At 41.1% G+C, this 22,896-nt stretch overlaps 1 protein-coding gene across 2 annotated transcripts in view; it reads right to left on the bottom strand.

Moving 5' to 3' along the window:
• The window catches only part of npr2 (natriuretic peptide receptor 2), a 198,465-nt gene that overhangs the window by 155,560 nt on the left and 20,009 nt on the right, over nucleotides 1-22,896 (bottom strand). The gene's annotated exons all lie outside the window — the stretch shown is intronic.

Genomic DNA, 22,896 nt, shown 5'->3' with positions numbered 1-22,896 from the left:
AAGGCGATGGTGGAAAACACAAAACACACCATGTAAAAAACTACTGAGAGGGAAAAAACACACAAAACTAAAAGCGCTAGACAAGGCTAGGAAAACTATACTTCATGAAAGAAGTAAATAGACTGGATACAAAATAAAACGCTAGACAAGGCTAGGAATAATACGGGCCAACCTGAGATGAAAAGCACACGATGAACTAGTGAGTTCTTTTGGCACGACCAACAGGTTGCAAGCAATGGCAAAGTTCCGGCGCTCACCGGTTGTCAGCAGCCTGGTTAAATAGGCTGTTTTTAATTACAGTCAGGTGTGTGCTGCTGCCTTGCGTCAGCTGCACTCCATACTGTGAACGAGAGAGAGAGTGAACATGGAGTGCAGACAACAGAAATAGGCAAGGACATTTACAGATTACCACAGTACCCCCCCCTCAACGGATGCCTCCTGGCGACCTACCTGGCTTGTCTGGGAATCGAACGTAAAAGTCCTTGATCAAGTCCTTGTCAATTATAAGCGATCTAGAAATCCATGACCGTTCCTCTGGGCCGTACCCCTCCCAGTCCACCAGGTATTGGAAACCCCTTCCCCTTCTTCTCACATCCAAGATGGTGTTTACAGTAAATGCTGGGTGACCATCAACCAGCCTGGGTGGAGGAGGCGGTACCTCCGGAGGACTGAGCGGGCTGGATGAGACAGGCTTGATGCGGGACACGTGAAAAACAGGATGGCACTTGAGAGATCTAGGGAGATGGAGCTTGACTGCAACACGATTGATGATCTTGGCAATGGGGAATGGTCCAATGAACCTGGGAGCCAGTTTCCTAGATTCGGTGGCCAATGGTAGGTCCCGAGACGATAACCAGACCTTCTGTCCCAACAGGTAGTGTGGGGCTGGTGTGCGATGGCGGTTGGCTAAGAGTTGATTCCTGGCCGATGTTCTTCTTAACGCCGCCCTGGTGTTGCGCCAAGCCTGGTGAGCCCGATGTAGGTGTGCAGTAACAGATGGGACGTCGGCACTGGGTTGGGTAGAAGGAAAAACTGGTGGTTGGAACCCATAGGCGACGTGAAATGGAGACAGGCCGGTGGCGGAGCTAATGAGGGAATTGTGAGCGTATTCGATCCATGGGAGATTCTCAGACCAGGTCGAAGGTTGCTGATGACAAGTGCACCGGATGGCTGCCTCCAGGTCTTGGTTGGTCCGCTCGGTCTGTCCATTGCTCTGAGGGTGGTAGCCGGAGGACAGGCTAGGGGAGGCCCCCAGAGATTTGCAGAATGCCCTCCAGACGGCCGAGGAAAACTGTGGTCCTCTGTCGGATACCACATCAGTGGGGATGCCGTGCAGCCGGAAAACGTGGAGCACTAATAATTGGGCAGTTTCAAGAGCTGACGGCAGCTTGGGGAGGGCCACGAAGTGGGCCATCTTCGAGAACCGGTCCACAATGGTCAAGACAGTGTCATTACCCTCGGAGGGGGGTAGTCCTGTGACAAAGTCCACAGCTATGTGTGACCACGGGCGGGAGGGGATGGGTAATGGGTGTAACAGTCCTGCTGGAGCCTGGTGGGATGCCTTGTTCCGGGCGCAGATCCGACATGCTGCCACAAACGCCTTCGTATCTGCCAGAATGGATGGCCACCAAAAACGCTGGGAGAGGACAAAACTGGTGCGACGAATACCTGGATGGCAAGCGATCTTCGACCCATGTGCCCAATCCAGAACGCTGGAGCGGAGCCGAGGAACCACAAACAACCGGCCTGGTGGGCAGCCCCGAGGAGATGTGTCCGACTTCAGGGCCTCCAAGACTTGCCGCTCGATGTCCCACTGGAGTCCCCCAATGACGTGGGTATGGGGAACAATTGGTTCATGTGAAGAATTCTCAAAGGATGAAGAGTAGACACGGGACAGGGCATCGGGCTTCCCATTCTGAGAACCAGGTCGGAAAGTGATGATAAAGTTAAAACGGGTCAGAAATAGTTGCCACCTGGCCTGGCGGGGGTTCAGTCTCTGTGCGGTCCTTAAGTAGGACAGGTTCTTGTGGTCTGTGTAGATGATGAATGGTTGCTCCGCCCCTTCCAGCCAATGTCTCCACTCCTGAAGGGCCAAAATGACCGCCAGAAGCTCCCTGTTGCCAATGTCATAATTTCTCTCAGCAGGGGATAGGCGACGAGAGAAGAAAGCACAGGGGTGCAACTTCTGGTCGGTGGTAGATTTCTGGGAGAGTACGGCCCCTACACCTGAATCAGAAGCGTCCACCTCAACAAAAAATTGGAGAGAACGGTCAGGGTAACACAGAACAGGGGCAGAAGTAAACAACCTTTTCAGCCTCAAGAACGCGGAATTGGCTTCGGGTCCCCATTCAAACGGAACCTTAGTAGAGGTTAGCCTCGTAAGTGGCTCAGCGACGCGACTAAAATTACGAATAAATCGCCTATAAAAATTAGAGAAGCCCAAGAATCTCTGAAGGTGCTTCTTGGAAACCGGAGTGGGCCAATCTACTACTGCTTTTACCTTAGCGGGATCCGGTCTGAGTCTACCCTCCTCAATGATAAAACCTAAGAATGGAATGGAGGATGAGTGAAACTCGCATTTTTCCGCCTTGACGAACAGTTTGTTCTCGAGCAATCGTTGAAGGACTAACCGAACCTGCTGCACATGTTCGTCAAATGTAGATGAATAAATTAATATATCGTCCAAGTAAACAAAGAGAAAACGACCTGTCATGTCCCGAAAAATGTCATTAATGAAACCCTGAAAAACGCCAGGTGCATTAGTAAGTCCAAAAGGCATGACAAGATACTCAAAATGTCCGAGAGGAGTGTTGAATGCGGTCTTCCATTCATCCCCCTCTCGGATGCGAACAAGATGGTAAGCGTTACGTAGATCGAGTTTAGTAAAAAACCTCGCTGATTGTAATGGAGTAAAAGCTGAATCAAGGAGTGGTAGAGGATACTTATTCTTGATAGTAATCTGATTAAGAGTGCGGTAGTCTATACAAGGCCGTAGGGACTTGTCCTTCTTTTCGACAAAAAAAAAATCCAGCGGCTACAGGTGCGGTCGAAGGGCGAATGAGGCCGGCAGCTATAGATGTGTTTATGTATTCTTCTAGTGCTTTGAGTTCGGTGTTAGACACCTTGTACATACGGGTCGATGGTAGCGCCGCCCCGGCTAGCAAATCAATGCCACAATCGTAGGGTCGGTGGGGGGGAAGTGAGAGTGCTCTATCCTTGCTAAACACCGCCCTTAAGTCATGGTAGTGCTTGGGCACGTTTGTCAAGTCTATGTTCTCTATAACAGCGGTGGGTGGCGGTGTACGAGATCCTGCTGCGGAACGAAGACAATGTGTGTGGCAGGTTACACTCCAATTAATAATGGCCGAACGAGGCCAGTCTATGTGCGGGTTATGCTTATGTAACCAGGTTAACCCTAGAATGACGGGCGCGGACCGTGATGGCACAACAAGAAAAATTATTTTCTCACAATGATTTCCAGACAAGCGCAGGTTGAGTGGGAGTGTCTGGTGGGTTATGCTGGCTAATAGGCGCCCATCAAGAGAATACACCCTCTTGGGCACAAATAGTTTGACAACAGGGATCTTATGGAGTCTCATGAATTCAAAATCCAAAAAGTTATCATCTGCTCCTGAGTCAATGAGAGCGCAAATGTCTATTTGTTGGTTAGACCAAGAAAGAGTACCTTTTAGCTGCATTCTGCCTGCGGCCAACGAAGGAGAACGACGACCTCTGGTGGACGTGTCCTCTGGCGAGTGAGGGCGCACTCGTGGCCGTGCGGCGGGGCGCGGCAGTTCTTTGCAGCGGGAGATGAGATGATCAGCGGCCCCACAGTATAGGCAGAGTTGGAGGTGAACGCGACGTTCCCTCTCGGCGGCGGTGAGTCGGTGGCCTCCCAGTTGCATCGGCTCATCTATCTGCCATGAAGGGGGGTTGTCTTCGAGTTGCTCCGTCTTGCAGATGGCAGGTCTAGCAGGCGCTGATTGGCTGCAAGGTGGGGCTTGTCTTCCTAGTCGATCCCTCCTCTCCTCCAATAGGCGGAAGTCGATTTGCACCGCCAGCTCGATGAGATCATCCAGATTCGTCGGGAGTGACAGCGGGATCATCATGTGACGAATCTCGTCCGCGAGACCCAGGAAGAAAGCGTCCAATAGTGCTGAGGGACCCCAGTCACAATCGGCCGCCATGGTGCGGAACTCGATCGCGTAATCCGCGACCCGTCGTGAACCCTGTTGCAGCCGGAAAAGGGATCTCGCTGCCTCTCTACCTGGGAGTCGTCGTTGGAAGATTTGCTTCAAGGATTTGGAAAAGTTCGCGTATGTGGAGCTGGAGGTGGTCTGACGGTTCCATTCTGCAGTCGCCCAGGTGCCAGCACGGCCAGACAGGTGAGAGATCACAAACGCTACCTTAGCCCGCTCAGAGGTGAAAGCGGAAGCGTTTAGCTCAAAATGAAGTTCACACTGCGTCAGGAATTGTCTTACGTCTTCCTTTTCCCCGGAAAAACGTTCGGGTCGGGAAAGCCGTATGTTGCTAGTACTAGCGGGTTGTGTAGGCTGGGTGGATGCCTGGTCAGGCACGGTGGTCGAGGTGGGTACGACGGTGGCTAACAGCATGTTGATTCGCTCCAACATGGCGTCTTGACGCTCCGACATCCCCTGTAGACCTCGGCTCAGGTGGTCAAGCTGGTCCCCCTGCTGGTTGATCCTTTGAGCCTGGCCTTGCAATGCTCTTTTCCAGGGGTCTGTCTCTGCGGGTTCCATAGTTTGGCCGGAACTTTTCTGTTAGGGTTTGGTGAGGTGGATCCCAAGGATGCAGAGACGAATTTGTGTTTACAATTGTTCTTCCTTTTATTAGGCGGAAGCACAAGGTAGCAAAACAAAGGCGATGGTGGAAAACACAAAACACACCATGTAAAAAACTACTGAGAGGGAAAAAACACACAAAACTAAAAGCGCTAGACAAGGCTAGGAAAACTATACTTCATGAAAGAAGTAAATAGACTGGATACAAAATAAAACGCTAGACAAGGCTAGGAATAATACGGGCCAACCTGAGATGAAAAGCACACGATGAACTAGTGAGTTCTTTTGGCACGACCAACAGGTTGCAAGCAATGGCAAAGTTCCGGCGCTCACCGGTTGTCAGCAGCCTGGTTAAATAGGCTGTTTTTAATTACAGTCAGGTGTGTGCTGCTGCCTTGCGTCAGCTGCACTCCATACTGTGAACGAGAGAGAGAGTGAACATGGAGTGCAGACAACAGAAATAGGCAAGGACATTTACAGATTACCACAGCCTTAATTCTTTCGTGGCGGGCCGCCACAAATAAATGAATGTGTGGGAAACACTGTAGTATAAGCTAGAGATGAGGCTGGCAGAATAAATCAGCAATACAACCAGACTTTTTGCAGATCATAAATAGAATGCTTACATTGCCATGTTTATCATACATTCATTTATTTGTAATTAATTTGGTAACACTTTAGTATGGGGAACATATTCGCCAATAATTAGTTGCTTAGTAACATGCAAATTAGTAACATATTGGCTCTAATTAGTCATTATTAAGTACTTATTAATGCCTTATTCTGCATGGCCTTATTATACAACCAGTAACCAAGAGTCTTCCCTCAATAACCTCAGAATGATTTGCTTATTAGTAACCCTAACCCTAACCTTAACCCTAACCTCAACCCTAACCAAAATATGTTCCCCTAGTGTCCAAATAACTCTAAATTAAGTCTTTGTTACTTAGAATATGTTCCCCATACTAAAGTGTTACCATTAATTTATATCATATATGTATTTCTTATTTAAAAATACAGTTTGCAAAAAAAAAAAAGGTTTTAAATGTTTTTTTTAAATTTTGTTAAGGAAAGTAATATTTTACCGTTTGGGTCAGACCTGCACAAATTAAGTAACTGCGGGGTTCGTTCCCCCAGGATGCAGACGGACCACTCCGGACAGGCCGTGCAGGTAGGAACATGATTTATTCTTCTAAACTCAAGGAAGTACCAAAAACAAGCCGAAGCAACAACGTGCCGATCGCACTGGAAGCTAAGGCTACCACTTAGCATAGACTAGAAGACAAGGAATACTCACGTAGCAGGTTGCGTGTAGCAAACAAAGAAGCCATGCCGACTGACCGGCAAAGGCAGGCTTAAATAATGCATCTGATTAGTGCTCGGGGAACAAGTGAGCGTCCCGAACACCAACCGGAGGCAGGTGGAAATAAGTAGCCAAGGTAACTAAACAAACTCAAGGGTGCACAACAACAGGAACAAAGGGAGTCCAAAAGTAACAGAAAATAACAAAAACATGATCCGCCACGGATCATGACAGTAACCACTAAAGTGACTCTCGCCAGACCCTTGTACTTCGCTGAGCTCCACACAAGGATCTGGGCTCGAAGGCAATGCAAACACCTTCAAGATAGCAAAAAATAATGAACCAATCGGGATCGCCGGGCGGGATTTCATAGATGTGACGTAGCGCCGAAGCGACTGTTTGATTCAAACAACAATGTTGGCACGTAGACCCTCGCTCAGTCGTGTGCTGACATTGATTCTGCTATTGCAACAGTTTTGTCGAATCTATCGAATATTAATTATTTAAAAGATTAACAGAGAACGGTTTTGAAGGCTTTTATTGGGGGCAAGGATGTTTTAGCTCTTCTTCCAACCGGGTCTGGATTTCCCAGCGTCGCTCTCATCAGCGTCACGGGTTGATTTTCGATATGAGTGGTTTATCCAATCACATACAATGATTTTTTTACAAAGGCCCAGCCTTCTGAAATGCAGCTCCTATTGAGAAGTCCCAGATTCTTGTGTGCAGCTCAGCGAACTACTAGGATCTGACGAGAGTCACGTTACAAATTAAGGCCCGGGGGCCACATGCGGCCTGTTAAGCTTTTCAATCTAGCCCACCAGACATTCCCAAATCATTTTTTTAGATCTTTAAGATGGAAACTGTAGCTTCCATTACGATGTGCAGTGATGTTTCCAAATGACCCTATGGCAGAATAAATGTATCTAAGTTATCACAAAACTTTGTCTTTCCAAGAGTTCCCGACGAGAGGACAAAAGCTGTCTTTGATCTTACCAAGCAGAAGGCTTGTAAAACTCCACTGTGTACGATGGGAAGCGACAGGAAGGGGTCGGTTTCTTTGATCTATTGTAATCCACAGGAAGATCATGTCTTGACCCGAGATCTACGAAGCGGAGAGGAAGCAGGACCTGACGCAAGCTCCAGGCATCTTTTCTTTGAACTGTTTTGTGACCGAGGGCAACGGCTGTTTACGACCCCCTCTCCCCTTAGAAATAGCTGTTGCCATGTAATCAGGGAAAGTCCAAATAAAAGAGGATGCGTGCAATCCTTTCATCAGAGCGTGGTGGAAGACGGTGCAAAGAGTACAGCCTAGACCAGGGGTCACCAACCTTTTTGAAACCAAGGGCTACTTCTTGGGTACTGATTAATGCGACGGGCTACCAGTTTGATACACACTTAAATAAATTGCCAGAAGTAGCCAATTTGCTCAATTTACCTTTAACTCTGTTATTATTAATAATTTATGATATTTATCTTTGTGGAAACACTGATCATCTTAATGATTTCTCACAATAAATATATATAGAAACAGATAAATATCAATATGCAACACTTTATTTTTATATTTTCTCTAAGTGCACATTTTTCAAATTGAACATTTTCAAATGATCACTTCTAAGATAGTCTTGTGAAATCACAATATCCCATTTTAACTAGCTAGCCACTAACATTTTTTAACAAATCATGAATTACTTTGCACCATGTTTGTACAAATAATAACTCATGTAAAATACAAAAGTAAACTCTCAAATTTTTAAATCATGTCACACTTTGAACTGGACACCAAATCTGTTATCTGTTTCTTTGTCAGTTAGTAGGAAGCCTGGCATTGCATGCTGTTAACTAGTGTGTTGTACTCTGGTGTGTAACTTGACACTGCAACTCTGAGTGAGTCTTGCAGATGTGCATCAGTGAGGCGTGTTCTGTGTTTGTTCTTGATGAAGTTCATGTCAGAAAAGGCTGATTCACAAAGATAAGATTTTTCCTCATTGTTTGCGGAACCTTCTTAATCTTTTGGACATATTTTCACAGCAATCTGGCCTTAAGCTTAATGATGATAAATGTAAAATATTAAGGATCGGAAATCTAAAGGGAACGTCCTTTCGAATGGAATGCAAAGTGCCTGTTTTGTGGACAGATGGACCAGTTAACATACTTGGTGTTGTTGTCCCAGAAAATCTGGAAGATCTAGGCTCAGTAAATTATGATAATCGACTAAGAAAACTGGACAAAATTATGCAATTATGGAAAGTCAAATCCCTAACCTTGTATGGTAAAATATCTATTGTCAACTTGTTAATTATTCCTCAATTTATTTATTTGTTTTTGTCATTACCAGCTCCATCACAAAACTTTTTTAAGATTTATGAGCGGAGGGTCTTCGATTTTGTCTGGAACGGCAAACCAGAAAAGATTAAAAGAAAGGTTTTGTACAAAGAGTATGAATATGGGGGCCTGAAACTTCTCAACCTTGAAGCTATGTGTCTGTCTTTAAAAGCATCAATTGTTCCAAAGATGTATTTAAACATTGAGTGGTACACAAATGTCCTGTTGGACAAAAAACATGTACTGTATCAAAAGAAATTGTATCCTTTTTTTACAAGTGATCCCCTCCCAGAGAGTCTGCTGGGAAACATGGCGAGGAAACAATCCACTCATGGTGGTGTTTTCAATTTTATGTGCCAGAAAAAAGAGACAATATTTTGCAGCAGTTAATATGGATGAACTCTAATATTGTAATAGATGGAAAGCCTTTCTTTTGGAAAAATATGTTTCAAAGAGGAATAATTTTTGTCAATGATATTATCAATGAGAATGGTAAAATTATGAAGTATGATGAATTTAGAGCTATGTATGGTGATGCTTGCTCAAGCTTTTCATTTTTTCAACTAACTGGAGTAATTGGGAAAAGATGGAAACAAATAATACATTATGGAACTACTAAATTATTAGTTTGTAAACCTCTAATAAGAAATTCTAGTTGGCAAAAAGGAACTAAAATAAATAGAAAAATATATAATTTTTATTTAATAAAGAAATCTTTGAAGGCTGCCCCATACAACACAAATGGAAAATGGGAGGACTTTTTTGACTGCCCGTTGCCATGGGATGCCATATTCAAACTAATCTATAAAACCACTATCGATGTGCAATATCGTTATTTTCAAATTAAAATTATTTATAACTTCTTACCCACAGGTAAAATTTTAAAATTATGGAATATGACAGAGTCAGATGATTGCCCATTTTGTTGTCAGGAGCCTGAATCCACCCTGCATTTGTTTTGGTATTGTCATATTGTGTCTTTGTTTTGGGTGGAAGTTGAAAAAATGTGTTTAAGGATTGGTTTGTTTATGAAGCTTAATGTGGTTTCTGTTATTTTAGGAGAGTTCATTGACAATCATGATTTAGTCAATTTAATTATAGTACTCGGTAAAATGTTTATTTTTAAGGCCAAAAACAGATATTCACTTAGTATTACTTTCTTTAAAACATTTATTCAGTATTTTCTAACTTTAGAAAGTTACATGGTTGAAAACGATAATGATGCCAAAAAACATTAAAAAAAAGATGGGAAGTCCTCAAAGGCTTATTTTGAAAGTATAATTATTTTTATAGATTATATGCTATCTGTTGTGTTCCCTAATTTGAGTGACCTGGACATAATCTGGACTGTACATGAATGCTTATTTTGAAAATGTAATTTTGTTTATAAATTATATGCAATCTGTTGTGTTCCCTAATTTTTTTCTGTGTACATGAATGAAGGTGTGTGTTGCTGAGTCCGACTTGGACATTATCTGGACTGGGCCTGGTTTAAAAAACCCTTTAAACAAATCTAATTTCATTGACAACCTGGTCTGTTGAAGATAAGGCCCTTTTTTAAAAAATAAAATAAAATAAGATAAATAAATAAAAAACATTTTCTTGGAAAAAAAAGAAAGTAAAACAATATAAAAATAATTACATAAAAAATAGTAATTAATGAAAATGTTAGTGGACCAGCAGCCTATACAATCATGTGTGCTTCAGGGACTGTGTCCCTTGCAGATGTGTTGTCTATGTTGTGGGAACCAGAATATTGGTGGCAGAACCCCTTTTGTGTGAGTGGGTGTGGATGAGTGTGCATGGGGGAGGTTGTTTGGGTTGATGCACTGATTGAAAGTGTATCTTGTGTTTTTTCTATGTAGATATAATTTTTTTTTTTTTAAATAAAAAAAATAAAAAAATAAAAAATTTTTTATTTTTTTTTATTTTATTTTTTTTTTAGAACAGGCCCGCGGGCGACTCATCTGGTCCTTACGGGCGACCTGGTGCCCGCGGGCACCGCGTTGGTGACCCCTGGCCTAGACGTTTCTCCTCATTGAGCCAAATTGAATCCTGTCTCTGTTTAATTCCTTGCTTCTTGTCTGTTTAATAGATGTCATCAGTGTTTGCACCTGACACCCTAAGTCTTGAATTATACAAAGTATTTCAATGGTTGGAATCTGCGCTTTTGCATGATATACTAGTTACTATGGTAATCTACGTCACAGCAGCTCAGACGAGGCACCAAGCAGTGTGGGTGGGGAGCGTTTCCACAGAGTGTTTCCAAAGCGGCCAGCCTGAAATGCGGGTGTCAGGGACAGACGCGGAAGGAGATTTTTACAACAACGATCTAAAGCTTAGTGATATATCAGATATATCAGATTGTAGGTGTGTTTATTTTTTACCCTTCGCGTTCATATTTTTCTTTGTTTGTTGCATTTTTGTTGCGTTTCGCTTGATTGTAAAATATATCGATCGAGAGGGGGTGTGACGTTCATATGTTGTCAACATTATAATGATAAATGGGTTATACTTGTATAGCACTTTTCTACCTTCAAGGTACTCAAAGCGCTTTGACAGTATTTCCACATTCACCCATTCACACACACATTCACACACTGATGGCGGGAGCTGCCATGCAAGGCGCTAACCAGCACCCATCAGGAGCAAGGGTGAAGTGTCTTGCATTCAGTGTTTTAAAGTTAATATTGTAAATCCCAATATTTTTAAGTTATTATGCCGTGGGAAAAAATGTTCCTTCATGCGGCCCTCGAGCTAAAATGAGTGTGACACCACTGTGGTAGATCATAAATCATGCCTCTGACCTGAAAAGTAGATGGCTGAGAATATAATCTGACAAGATGAGACATTTTGACAGCCATCTAGGACCTGGAACTGGTGAGAACGACACGAAAAGCGCTTGTATTGCAATCTAGATCAAATAAAATATGCATAGTGCCATAAATCATCCAGCAGCAATACAATTATTAAAGAAAACTGCTGAATAGACGATATGTCTAATATTTTTTATTTCTGACATCACATACGGAGGATTTTTGTGTGTCCGTCATCTGTCTGTGCAGACGATGGACTATTATCATTATTGTCGACTCCTCTTTGCCCTATTCTTTTTATTTTCCTATTTTAATGATGTTAGATCTGTGTTGTTGTTGTTGTTGTTGGGGACATGTGTTGTAAATTAGCTTTGGCTACAAACACTATGATGCATACTTTGGATAACTGTTTCAGATATCTATGTTTCTGTATCTGTCCCGATTTCAAATAAACCTTAAAAACTGATCCTGCAGCACTGTGTGGAACTGTCATTTTGCATGGCCTTCCGACACATGCCAACTAAAACACAAAATAGTGCCTGGCCGCCCAAAATAGAGTTTGATCACCGTAAACAGCTCTGCCGAAACCGGATGTTGTGTGTAAAGAAGACACACAAGACTGTCTGGAGCGGAGTCAGCATGTCTGCGATGTATACGTACTTTAATATATCCCAGATATACCCGCGGATAGCCATCTACGAAATGTGCAATGGTTAAGGAGAGAAAGTCCAACTGGAGTGTGACGTCATGCTCGCTGCAACTCTCTTTTCGTCAGGGACATCGAGAGACAGAAGTACAGTCTCTAAACAATATTACATTATATAAGAACACCAGAAAAAACATGCTAGATTTGTTGCTAGTTGTTTTTAATTTATAAAAAAATACTCCTTAAAAGTCTCTACCGGTATTAGTATAGTACCGCGATACTAATGAATCATATTCGGTACTATACCGCCTCTAAAAAGTACCAGTCCACCACCCCATCGTCGTCACGTCGTGACATTGCTGGTTTACGAGCAGAGGAGCATGTTCGGCAGCGCACAATCACTGAGTACTTACAAGCAGACACGGTGTGTAGACAGAAAAGGGAGAACGGACGCATTTTGGCTTAAAAACTAACGATAGAGGTGAAGTTATAACACTGAAAACGCCCTCAGGAAGAGGTGCTTTAAGACATGTAGTCTCTAGTCTGCAGTGTTGTAGCTACTTCTAAATCATTAATCCTTGTCTCCATGGCGACAAATAAAGTAAGTTTCTTACAAGTATCATCCATGCAGGACGAGGAATAGCTAAACATGCTTCACTACACACCGTGGCTCACCCGCGTCAAAATGTAAACAAACGCCATGGGTGGATCTACACCTAACATCCACTGTAATGATACCAAGTACAGGAGTGTATCTAGTCGATATTACTATGATTACATCGATATTATTTGGCATGACATCTTCTTTCGTTTTTTTAAAATTTATTTTATGTTTATAAACTCAGGAAATATGTCCCTGGACACATGAGGATTTTGAATATGACCAATGCATGATCCTGTAACGGCTTGGTATCGGATTGATACCCAAATTTATGGTATCATCCAAAACTAATGTAAAGCATCCAAACAACAGAAGAATAAGTGATTATTACATTTTAACAGAAGTGTAGATAGAACATGTTGAAAGAGAAAGTAAGCAGATATTAACAGTAAATGAACAAGTAGATTAATAATTCATTTTCTACCACTTGGGTGGTAACCAATTTAATTATTTAACTTATTTACTTATTTATTTACTCAAACCATTTATTTATTTCATCCATCCATCTGTTCATTTTCAAAATAATCTTACTCATCTCACCATATGAAATGTAACTTACTTCACCGAGTTTTATTCGTTTATTTATTTTTATTGTGATTACTTATGGAGTATATTGTGAATAAAATGAGAACAGGAAGTGAACAAACGTTTTAGCAACTGTTGTGTAAAAGAAAAGGGGTAGGATGAAATAAGCTCTGCTTCTTCCTACTCCTTTTCGAACATGTATCATGTTGTATGCATGCATGTTCGAAATAAACTCAAACTCAACTCAACTCAACTTGTCCTTAATAATTTTGACAAAATAATAGAATGGAAAATGACACAATATGTTACTGCAGTGTTTCCCACACATTCATTTATTTGTTGCGGCCCGCCACGAAAGAATTACGTCCGCCACAAATAAAAAAATAAAAAATTCAAAAAATATATATATATATATATATTTTTTTTGTCCTGTCCAGCTTCTCAGGCAAATCATATAGTTGGTGTCGATGCCCATATAGGCTGTTCAGATTTACTTTACAAAAGAGAAGCGTAGGATACTTCTCTTGTTGCCTTATTTGTATTTGACCACTACTGTTTTCTGTTTATTTGTTACTGACTGTGGCAGGACACCTCTGCCTCTGTTTCACTTTATGTTGCTGGTAAATACTATGGTTGTAGTAGTAGGCTAAAGTTAAATTATTTAGTATGCACTAATTAAAGGGGCAGAGCTTTAAGAGACATTTTAGCTTATATATTTTATAAGATATATTTTTTGTAAGAACCACAATTAATAAATATATTTCAGTGAATAACTTATTGTTCAAATCTGTATATAAATATGTACATAAAGTGTTATTATTATATTGTAAAATGGATGGATGGATGGATGGATGGATGGATGGACGTTTAAAACAAAACTGTTATTATTAATTAGTAAGTACACATTTTTTGAGCCTTTTTAGAGAAAATCATATCATTGTAGTAAATTATGCAAATTACTCGATGATGTCATGGTGAACACGCCCACAGCCACGCCCACAGCCACGCCCCCACTGCCACAGGTGTCTTGGCAGTTTATGGGAAACACTGTACTGCATATGTCAGCAGACTAAATTAGGAGCCTTTGTTTGCTTACTTACTACTAAAAGACAAGTTGTCTTGTATGTTTACTATTTTATTTAAGGACAAACTTGCAATAAGAAACATATGTTTAATGTACCGTAAGATTTTTTGTTAAAATAAAGCCAATAATGCAATTTTTTGTGGTCCCCTTTATTTAAAAAAGTTTTAACAAGTACCAAAAAGTATCGAAATACATTTTGGTACCGGTACAAGTACCAAAATATTGATATCGGGACAACACTAGTCTACACTCGCCTGCAGTGGGTCCGTGAACAAAATCAAGTGTGATATTTCCATTCTGTTGTATGTCGGCTCAGAGGCCACTTAGCAGACATTTCCTCACTGGTTAGACTCATGTTGGATCGTCTCTCATCTGTTCCGTCACCTTTCGCCGCGCCAAGTAGTTCTGCTGTCTGCTGGACAGCACCCAAAGTCAATAAGTAAATACACACACAGTACTTGTGTGTTGTGGCAGCGTTACAAACACGCACTTAACACAAGCACAACTTGTTTGGTCATGTTGTTCCACTTCACACGCTCCACCAAGATGCTGCAGTAAGCTGCTTTGTTGACAAGTTCACAGTTTTTTGTTTGAGAAATGACAAACATAGGCCAGTCTGGCCAGAAGATGCACAACTCAGAATTGAAGTGGCATTTTGGAAAATAATATGCACCTTAAGTGTAACAGTTGGAATCTGATATTATTTGGTCATAAAGTTATAATAAAATCTCTTCAAAACAGGTGACAGGTTGCTGATGTATATAAACAGCGAGTAGCATAGAGATGTCCTGAAACACTTGTTTTTTTTTAAATGTATTGTATAAAATAATATAAAAAAAGATGAATACAAAAAAATCTAAAAATCAATTCTTGAAAATGATTAATCAATTCAGAATGTGAACAAATAAAACCCCCAAAAAGCTGGCATTCGTTACAAAATACCACTTGTCAGAACACTAGTTAAATACTAAAACTGTTAAGAATTGGAATTGCTTTTAAAAAATGTCTGAACAGTTCATGTAGGTTTTATTATGGCGCCAGTGTGACCCCAAAGGCCACATTTATATTTCCAACAGGAAAACCTTTTAAAATACCAACAAAACAAAGCGTTCAAGGATCCATTGTGTTTAACATGACATGTTCCATTGTTTCTTAAAGATAACAACTGGATAGAACAAATGTTTTGCAAAAAACACATGTGTACATTGTAGGGTTGTACCAATTTTTGGTACAAACTTTTCGATACTTTTCTAAATAAAGGGGACCACAAAAAATGTCATTATTGGCTTTATTTTAACAAAAGCTCTTACGGTACATTAAACATATGTTTATTATTGCAATTTTGTCCTTAAATAAAATAGTGAACATACAAGACAACTTGTCTTTTAGTAGTAAGTAAGCAAACAAAGGCTCCTAATTTAGTCTGCTGACATATGCAGTAACATATTGTGTCATTTTTCATTCTGTTATTTTGTCAACATTATTAAGGACAAGTGGTAGAAAATGAATTATTGATCTACTTGTTCCTTTACTGTTAATATCTGCTTACTTTCTCTTTTAACATGTTCTATCTACACTTCTGTTAAAATTTAATAATCACTTATTCTCCTGTTGTTTGATACTTTACATAGTTGTGGATGATACCACAAATTTAGGTATCCATCCGATACCAAGTAGTTACAGGATCATACAATGGTCATAATTTAAGTCCTCATGTGTCCAGGGACATACGTATTTCCTGCATTTATAAACATAATATAAATAAAAAAATAAAAAAATAAAGATTTTGTGATGCTAAAAAAATATCGATGTAATCATAGTAGTATCGACTAGATACACTCCTGTACTTGGTATCATTACAGTGGATGTCAGGTGCAGATCCACCCATGGCGTTTGTCTACATTGTGACGCTGGTGAGCTACAGTGTGTAGTGAAGCATGTTTAGCTATTCCTCGTCCTGCAGGGATGATACTTGTAAGAAACTTACTTTATTTGTCGCCATGGAGGCGAGGATTAGTGATTTAGAGGTAGCTAAAACACTGCAGACTACGGCTGGACGTTAGCCGCTAGCTAGCTAGCCATGTCTTAAAGCACCTCTTCCTGAGGGCGTTTCAGTGTTATAGCTTCACTTTTATTTTTAGTTTTTAAGCCAAAATGTGTCCATTCTCCCTTTTCTGTCTACACACTGTGTCTGCTTGTAAGTATTCTGTGATTGTGCGTTGCCGAACATGCTCCTCTGCTCGTAAAACCAGCAATGTCACGACGTGACAGCGTTCTTTCTCCGTCATCTTTGTTGTAGCGGTGTAGCGTGCAAGAACGGGGGTGGAAGAAGTGTCAAAAGATGGAGCTAACTGTTTTAATGACATTCAGACTTTACTTAAATCAATAACAGAGCAGCATCTCCTCATCCGTGGCTCACTAGTGTAATAACAACGCCGGAAATGTGTCCCGTAAAAAAACGTCAGACCGGAACTCTCTAATAAATAAAGTTCCTTGGGTGAATAATGTAAACTCACTAGACCGGTATGTTTTAGTGCTTTCATGGCGAGTTTACTGACAGATATGAGTAAGAACTTTACACTACTTTATATTAGAAATGGCAACAGCGGAGGATGAATGTCCCAAAACAAGAAGATTGAGGAAAAGAAGAAGCTTATCGACTACAGTGTCAACAGACTACAAAGGCGGACGCATGCAAATTTACAGGACTTGTGCAGATCCCAAATACAGATCAGCAGGTACCAGAAGGTAAGAAAAGTTGCTTTTGCATAATATTGTGGAACAAAACGCCAGACGATATGTCTTACCTTATACACACACCATAATAATACTTGTATGTTGAAGCACAGTACAATCCATCAAGCGGTGTGGCTTCATAGCTTACCAAAGTTGTACTAAAACATTTTGATAGATTTTTGAGTGCCGTGTGTAATGTTCTATATTTTCAATGAAACATATAAAATGTTGGTGTTGTTTACTTGAGTCATTTTGCAGTCTACACGTATCTCTTATGTGTAACTGCCATCTACTGGTCACACTTATCATTTATGGTAAAGGTAAGCACAACCAAAATTATTCCGTACATTAGGCGCACTGGGTTTTAAGGTGCACTGTCGAGTTTTGAGAAAATGAACGGATTTTATAGTCCGAAAAATACGGCACTGCATCATTTCCAGTGGTATTATCATTATGGCCCCGCTGCAAAGCAAGCACCCATTCACATGCTGCAAAGTAGCCCGTATTATTATTGCTTGGACTTCTTTATTATTATTATTCTATCTTATTCTGCCGCTTTTAATACAGGATGAACTGGCCGACGAACCCCAACATATCTTATATCGTAGGAAAGGTCTCAAATGCACTTACAGTGGTACTTAATTTTTGGAAGATTTTGTGTTATCATGGCGACACTATTCAGGAAAATACCCCCAATGCGCCCATTAATTAGGTACACCACTTTTATAAAGCCCTTTTTTCAGGAAACAGCAGAATCACCAAAAATGATTCCCGGGCGCGGCTACGCTGCTGCCCACTGCTCCCCTCACTTCCCAGGGGGTGATCAAGGGGATGGGTCAAATGCAGAGGACAAATTTCACCACACCTAGTGTGTGTGTGACAATCACTGGTACTTTAACTTTAACTTTAACTTTAATGAAGCCAGATAACCTCTTCTTGTAGCTCAGTGCTTAAAGGCCTACTGAAACCCACTACTACCGACCACGCAGTCTGATAGTTTATATATCAATGATGAAATCTTAACATTGCAACACATGCCAATACGGCCGGGTTAACTTATAAAGTGCAATTTTAAATTCACCGGGAAATATCCGGCTGAAAACGTCTCGGTATGATGACGTTTGCGTGTGACGTCACGGATTGTAGCAGACATTTTGGAACAGCACGGTGGCCAGCTTAAGTCGTCTGTTTTCATCGCAAAATTCCACAGTATTCTGGACATCTGTGTTGGTGAATCTTTTGTAATTTGTTTAATGAACAATGGAGACAGCAAAGAAGAAAGCTGTAGGTGGGATCGGTGTATTAGCGGCCGGCTGCAGCAACACAACCAGGAGGACTTTGACTTGGATAGCAGACGCGCTATCCGACGCTAGCCGCCGACCGCACCGATGATCGTGGTGAAGTCCTCCGTCGCGCCGTCGATCGCTGGAACGCAGGTGAGCACGGGTGGTGATGAGCAGATGAGGGCTGGCGTAAGTGGAGAGCTAATGTTTTTAGCATAGCTTTGTCGAGGTCCCGTAGCTAAGTTAGCTTCAATGGCGTCGTTAGCAACAGCATTGCTAGGCTTCGCCAGGCGGGACAGCATTAACCGTGTGGTTACAGGTCCAGGGTTTGGTTCGGTGTCTCCTGATAGTAGAAGTAATAGTAGTATTGTTGATCTTCTGTCTATCCTTCCAGTCAGGGGCTTATTTCTTCTGTTTCTATCTGCAGTTAAGCACGATGCTATCACGTTAGCTCCGTAGCTAAAGTGTTTCGCCGATGTATTGTCGTGGAGATAAAAGTCACTGTGAATGTCCATTTCGCGTTCTCGACTCTCATTTTCAAGAGGATATAGTATCCGAGGTGGTTTAAAATACAAATCTGTGATCCACAATAGAAAAAGGAGAAAGTGTGGAATCCAATGAGCCCTTGTACCTAAGTTACGGTCAGAGCGAAAAAAGATACATCCTGGCGTCCTGCACTGCACTCTAATCCTTCACTCTCACTTTCGTAATTCACAAATCTTTCATCCTCGCTCAAATTAATGGGGTAATCGTCGCTTTCTCGGTCCGAATCGCTCTCGCTGCTGGTGGGAATGATTGTAAACAATGAGGCGCTCCACAACCTGTGACGTCACGCTACTTCCGGTACAGGCAAGGCTTTTTTTATCAGCGACCAAAAGTTGCAAACTTTATCGTCTATGTTCTCTACTAAATCCTTTCAGCAAAAATATGGCAATATCGCGAAATGATCAAGTATGACACATGGAATGGACCTGCTATCCCCGTTTAAATAAGAAAATTTCATTTCAGTAGGCCTTTAATATCTAATTTTGTTTACACACATTCGTCTACTTTAACCCTGGCTAAAAATATTTTCCGTCCAATGTTTGGTTTTGGCTCGGTCGCCATCAGAAGGAGGTGAGGAGTTTTGAACATTTTCAATAAAAGCGGATGGCTTCCACTCTAGCTTCTAAGAGGGCGGAAGAGCAGGAAGAAATGTTTTTCCTTTTGTGGGTTAGGGTTAGTGTCATGGTTACCGTAACCTTAACCCTCCTGTATTTGCGGACTCTAGCGAACATGCGACTCTTGACCAGCGAGCAAAAGGAATTGAAAATTGGCTGCAAAAACACAGCAAGTGACAACTAAACATGTCAACAACACGAATAACTATTAATTTACAAAGCGTCACTTGTTATTAATGGCAATGCGTCTGTGATGGGGGAGAAGGTTGGATGGTGGAAGTTAGGCTTTTTTTGGGGGGGGTGATTTCCCAAAACCGGCTGGATGTGTCGGCTTGGAAACGCTTGAGACGAAAGTGCCGCACTTTGCGCGGGAGAATCCAGACTTTCTCACCTGAGCCGAAGAGGTTACGTTTTCACCATGGTTTGTTTGTCTGTTAGCAACATAACTCAAACAGTTATGGTCGGATTGTGATGAAAGTTTCAGGAAATGTCCGAAAAAAACAATCCTTCTCATCTTCTACGAACACACTTCACTTCCAGCTAACTATGTTCCACACCCCCACCTTCCCGCCCCGCACTGCACAGAGGATTCTGGGATAAAGCGCCAGAAAAAAACTGCACTCACCAAATCTCAGGGCGTTCAATCGATGGCAACTGGACTGTTTAGTTTGTCCCTAGAAGACATTTCAACTCTCATCCGAGTAGGCTTCATCAGTTCATGGTCATAGACTTAGATTGGTCAGATCAAATCTTAGACTTAGGTCTAGTCTAGTCGTTGGTGCTAATACCTCAGTAGCCGACAAACTCTTCAGGCCAAGACACAGCTGTCTACCTGCACCTCAGGGAGAAACATCACTCCTTTGAGAACAAAAATGTACAGTTTCTGGACAGGGAGGACGGATGGTACGAAAGAGGAGTGAGTGAGGGAAGCCATCTATGTCAAGGTTGAAAAACCATTCCTGAACAGAGGAGGTGGTCTGCGGCACCACCTGTCCCCCACATACAACACTGTCCTTTTAACCAATCTCTGCAATTTAAACCTCCAACTAATAACAGGAGTTGACCAGTATGCCATTTGTGCCATTTGTCTACAACTGAATAGAATGCTAACGTGGGGGATTCCGACTATTTTGGACTGGTAGTAATCGATCCACAGCGATCGTTCTGCCACACAATACCTCAATGCTGACAAAGGCAAATTATACTTCAACGACTGTTGTTGGCTTTGACAATTAGGATTGCTCGTTTGCATTAAAACAGTTGATTTTCTCAACACGATAAGGTGAAACCATCCTTGCCCAGGCACACCCTCCGGGTTTTGGAATACAAATATTTGGGGTTTTGGCACCAGCCGCTGGATTAGATCTGACCAATCTATGTCTAAGACTAGATCTGACCAATCTAAGTCTATGAGCATGAGCTGATAAAGCCTACTCGGATGAGAGACGAAATGTCTTCTAAGACAAACCAAACAGTCCAGTTACGATCGATTGAATGACCTGGATGAATGAGCACATTCTTTGACATACACTCAACAAGTTTTAATTGGATACCGTCACATGTCATTGCATTATTATGAAGTCTTTGAAACATTTACATCCGTAATCAGTTTATATTCTAAAGAATCAACTAAATCCATCTGTGCTCGGCAAGTTTGCCTTCCGGAAGCTAGGTATTGATCCAAGATTGTTTTAAAAGCCCATCGATCGAATTTATCCATACTAAAAAAAAATAATTTAGAAACGGCAGACTTTATATGAAAAGAAGCACTTTTATTGATAAGGATGTTAAAAGTTATTCAAGTCTGTCTACCCGTCTGTGGCGTCATCGCCATCAGTTGGCAAAACAAGAATGGCGGATAGCTAGGGTGGCTGAGAAAAGTCACAACAAATGCAAACGCGATAAGACAATATCATAAATTACAATACAACAACTTTCAGCTACAGCACGATTGCAAAAGCCACAACAAATACTAACGCCACAACATAATAGTATAAAGCCGTAATATACCGTAAAGTCCGGAATACAAGCCGCTACTTTTTTCCTATGCTTTGAACCCTGCAGCTTATAAAACAGATTTTCCTTCGCTGACGGCCATTTGTAAATAGTTTTCATAAAACACATGGTAAGACACTGAAATGGTGTTATTGTTTCTGATATGGCGCCATCTTCTGGACGAGTTTGCTCACTGCAAGTACTGCGGGGTAAACGTCTACAGTATTTCCTGCCGTTTAAACTTTCGAACCGGAAGTACAATTGCCATTCCGTCTTCTAATCGTCCATAGCGTCTCCACTCGAAAAGACTTTTCATTCATCACTCCAAGCAACGTTTGTAAGTTTTACAATATAACTAAAACAATTCTTACTTACTAAACAGTCCCATGTGTGATGTCTGTAGAAATGTTTCATGCATATTTGTACGTGCTATCGTAATGTAATGAAGCCAGCATTGTTAGGATGAGCTAATATGCTAACATGTTTACGAGTGTCTATGTTAGTATCGGTAACATACAACGGTATTCTTTTTGTATTGTTTCAGTTTTACAAATTCCCCAGGAAATTCTACCAAGTCTTCACCGTGGAGTTACTGAGCCTGTTTAGCTGATTGGAGAGCTAGCTTCCGCAGCTAGTGGGTCCATGACAATGACGTCTGTTTTGTTTGATCAACCATTTTACTGCCGTGTTACAGACAGTGTTTGGAAACAATTAAGGTATATAAATAAACATTTACAAAATATTTCTGTGTAAATAACTCATTTCACAATGTATATATCTACGGCTTATAATGTATTTGAATGTGGCGGACCGCCACACATTTTTATTACCGGCACACCTTGAATTATTTTTATTTTTTATACATGAAAACAAATTAAAGTACTATAATATATTGTAGCCCCCAGAAGAATCGTCTGATACTGATCAATCGGCGCATCTCTTTTCGAATAGTTTGAGTGATGTGGAATTAAGACAAGTTCTTAATTAATGTCAATGGAAATTTGGGTGCCAAAAAATGTGCGGAAAAAACACAAATGTTTGAATTCCGTGAACTAGATTGTCTAAATGTCATTAAATGTTAACAACATCAAAAGGGTAATATGTGCAACAGAAAATGTTGAATTTCAGAAAAAGTAAAACATTTTAGGATGGTTCATATTGAATAGTTTGGCGTTGAGAGGTCTTTAATCCAAAAAATTTAACCTAAAAATAAAAAAACTTAAAATATAAATGATTGATTTATTGTTCAATAAGTAACTTGTCACAGAAAATTTGTTTGTAATGTCCAGGAATTTAGTTGGTCTGCATTAAGTATTACAATAATGTCGCTATAGCTTGGTTAATATGCAGGTCCCAGCATGTGCATGGAGCGTTGGTAAAGATTTTTGAATGTTTTTTAGAGTGCTTTATAGGCGGAATAAAAAAACATTATTGGCCACATTGTTAGCTGCCTCGTGTTAGTAGTTTTTCACTGTTTAGAAGGCACAGAAAAGTGAAAGATGTGTGTTCATGGTTAGTTGTTGTTTCCTTAAGATAAGTCAAATGAGTGGAAATAGATCA

Source organism: Entelurus aequoreus, linkage group LG21 (genome assembly GCF_033978785.1).
Source record: "Entelurus aequoreus isolate RoL-2023_Sb linkage group LG21, RoL_Eaeq_v1.1, whole genome shotgun sequence".
Classification (NCBI taxonomy): Eukaryota; Metazoa; Chordata; class Actinopteri; order Syngnathiformes; family Syngnathidae; genus Entelurus; species Entelurus aequoreus.
Note: the sequence above shows the minus strand (reverse complement) of the source record. Positions and strands in the feature narration are given on the sequence as shown.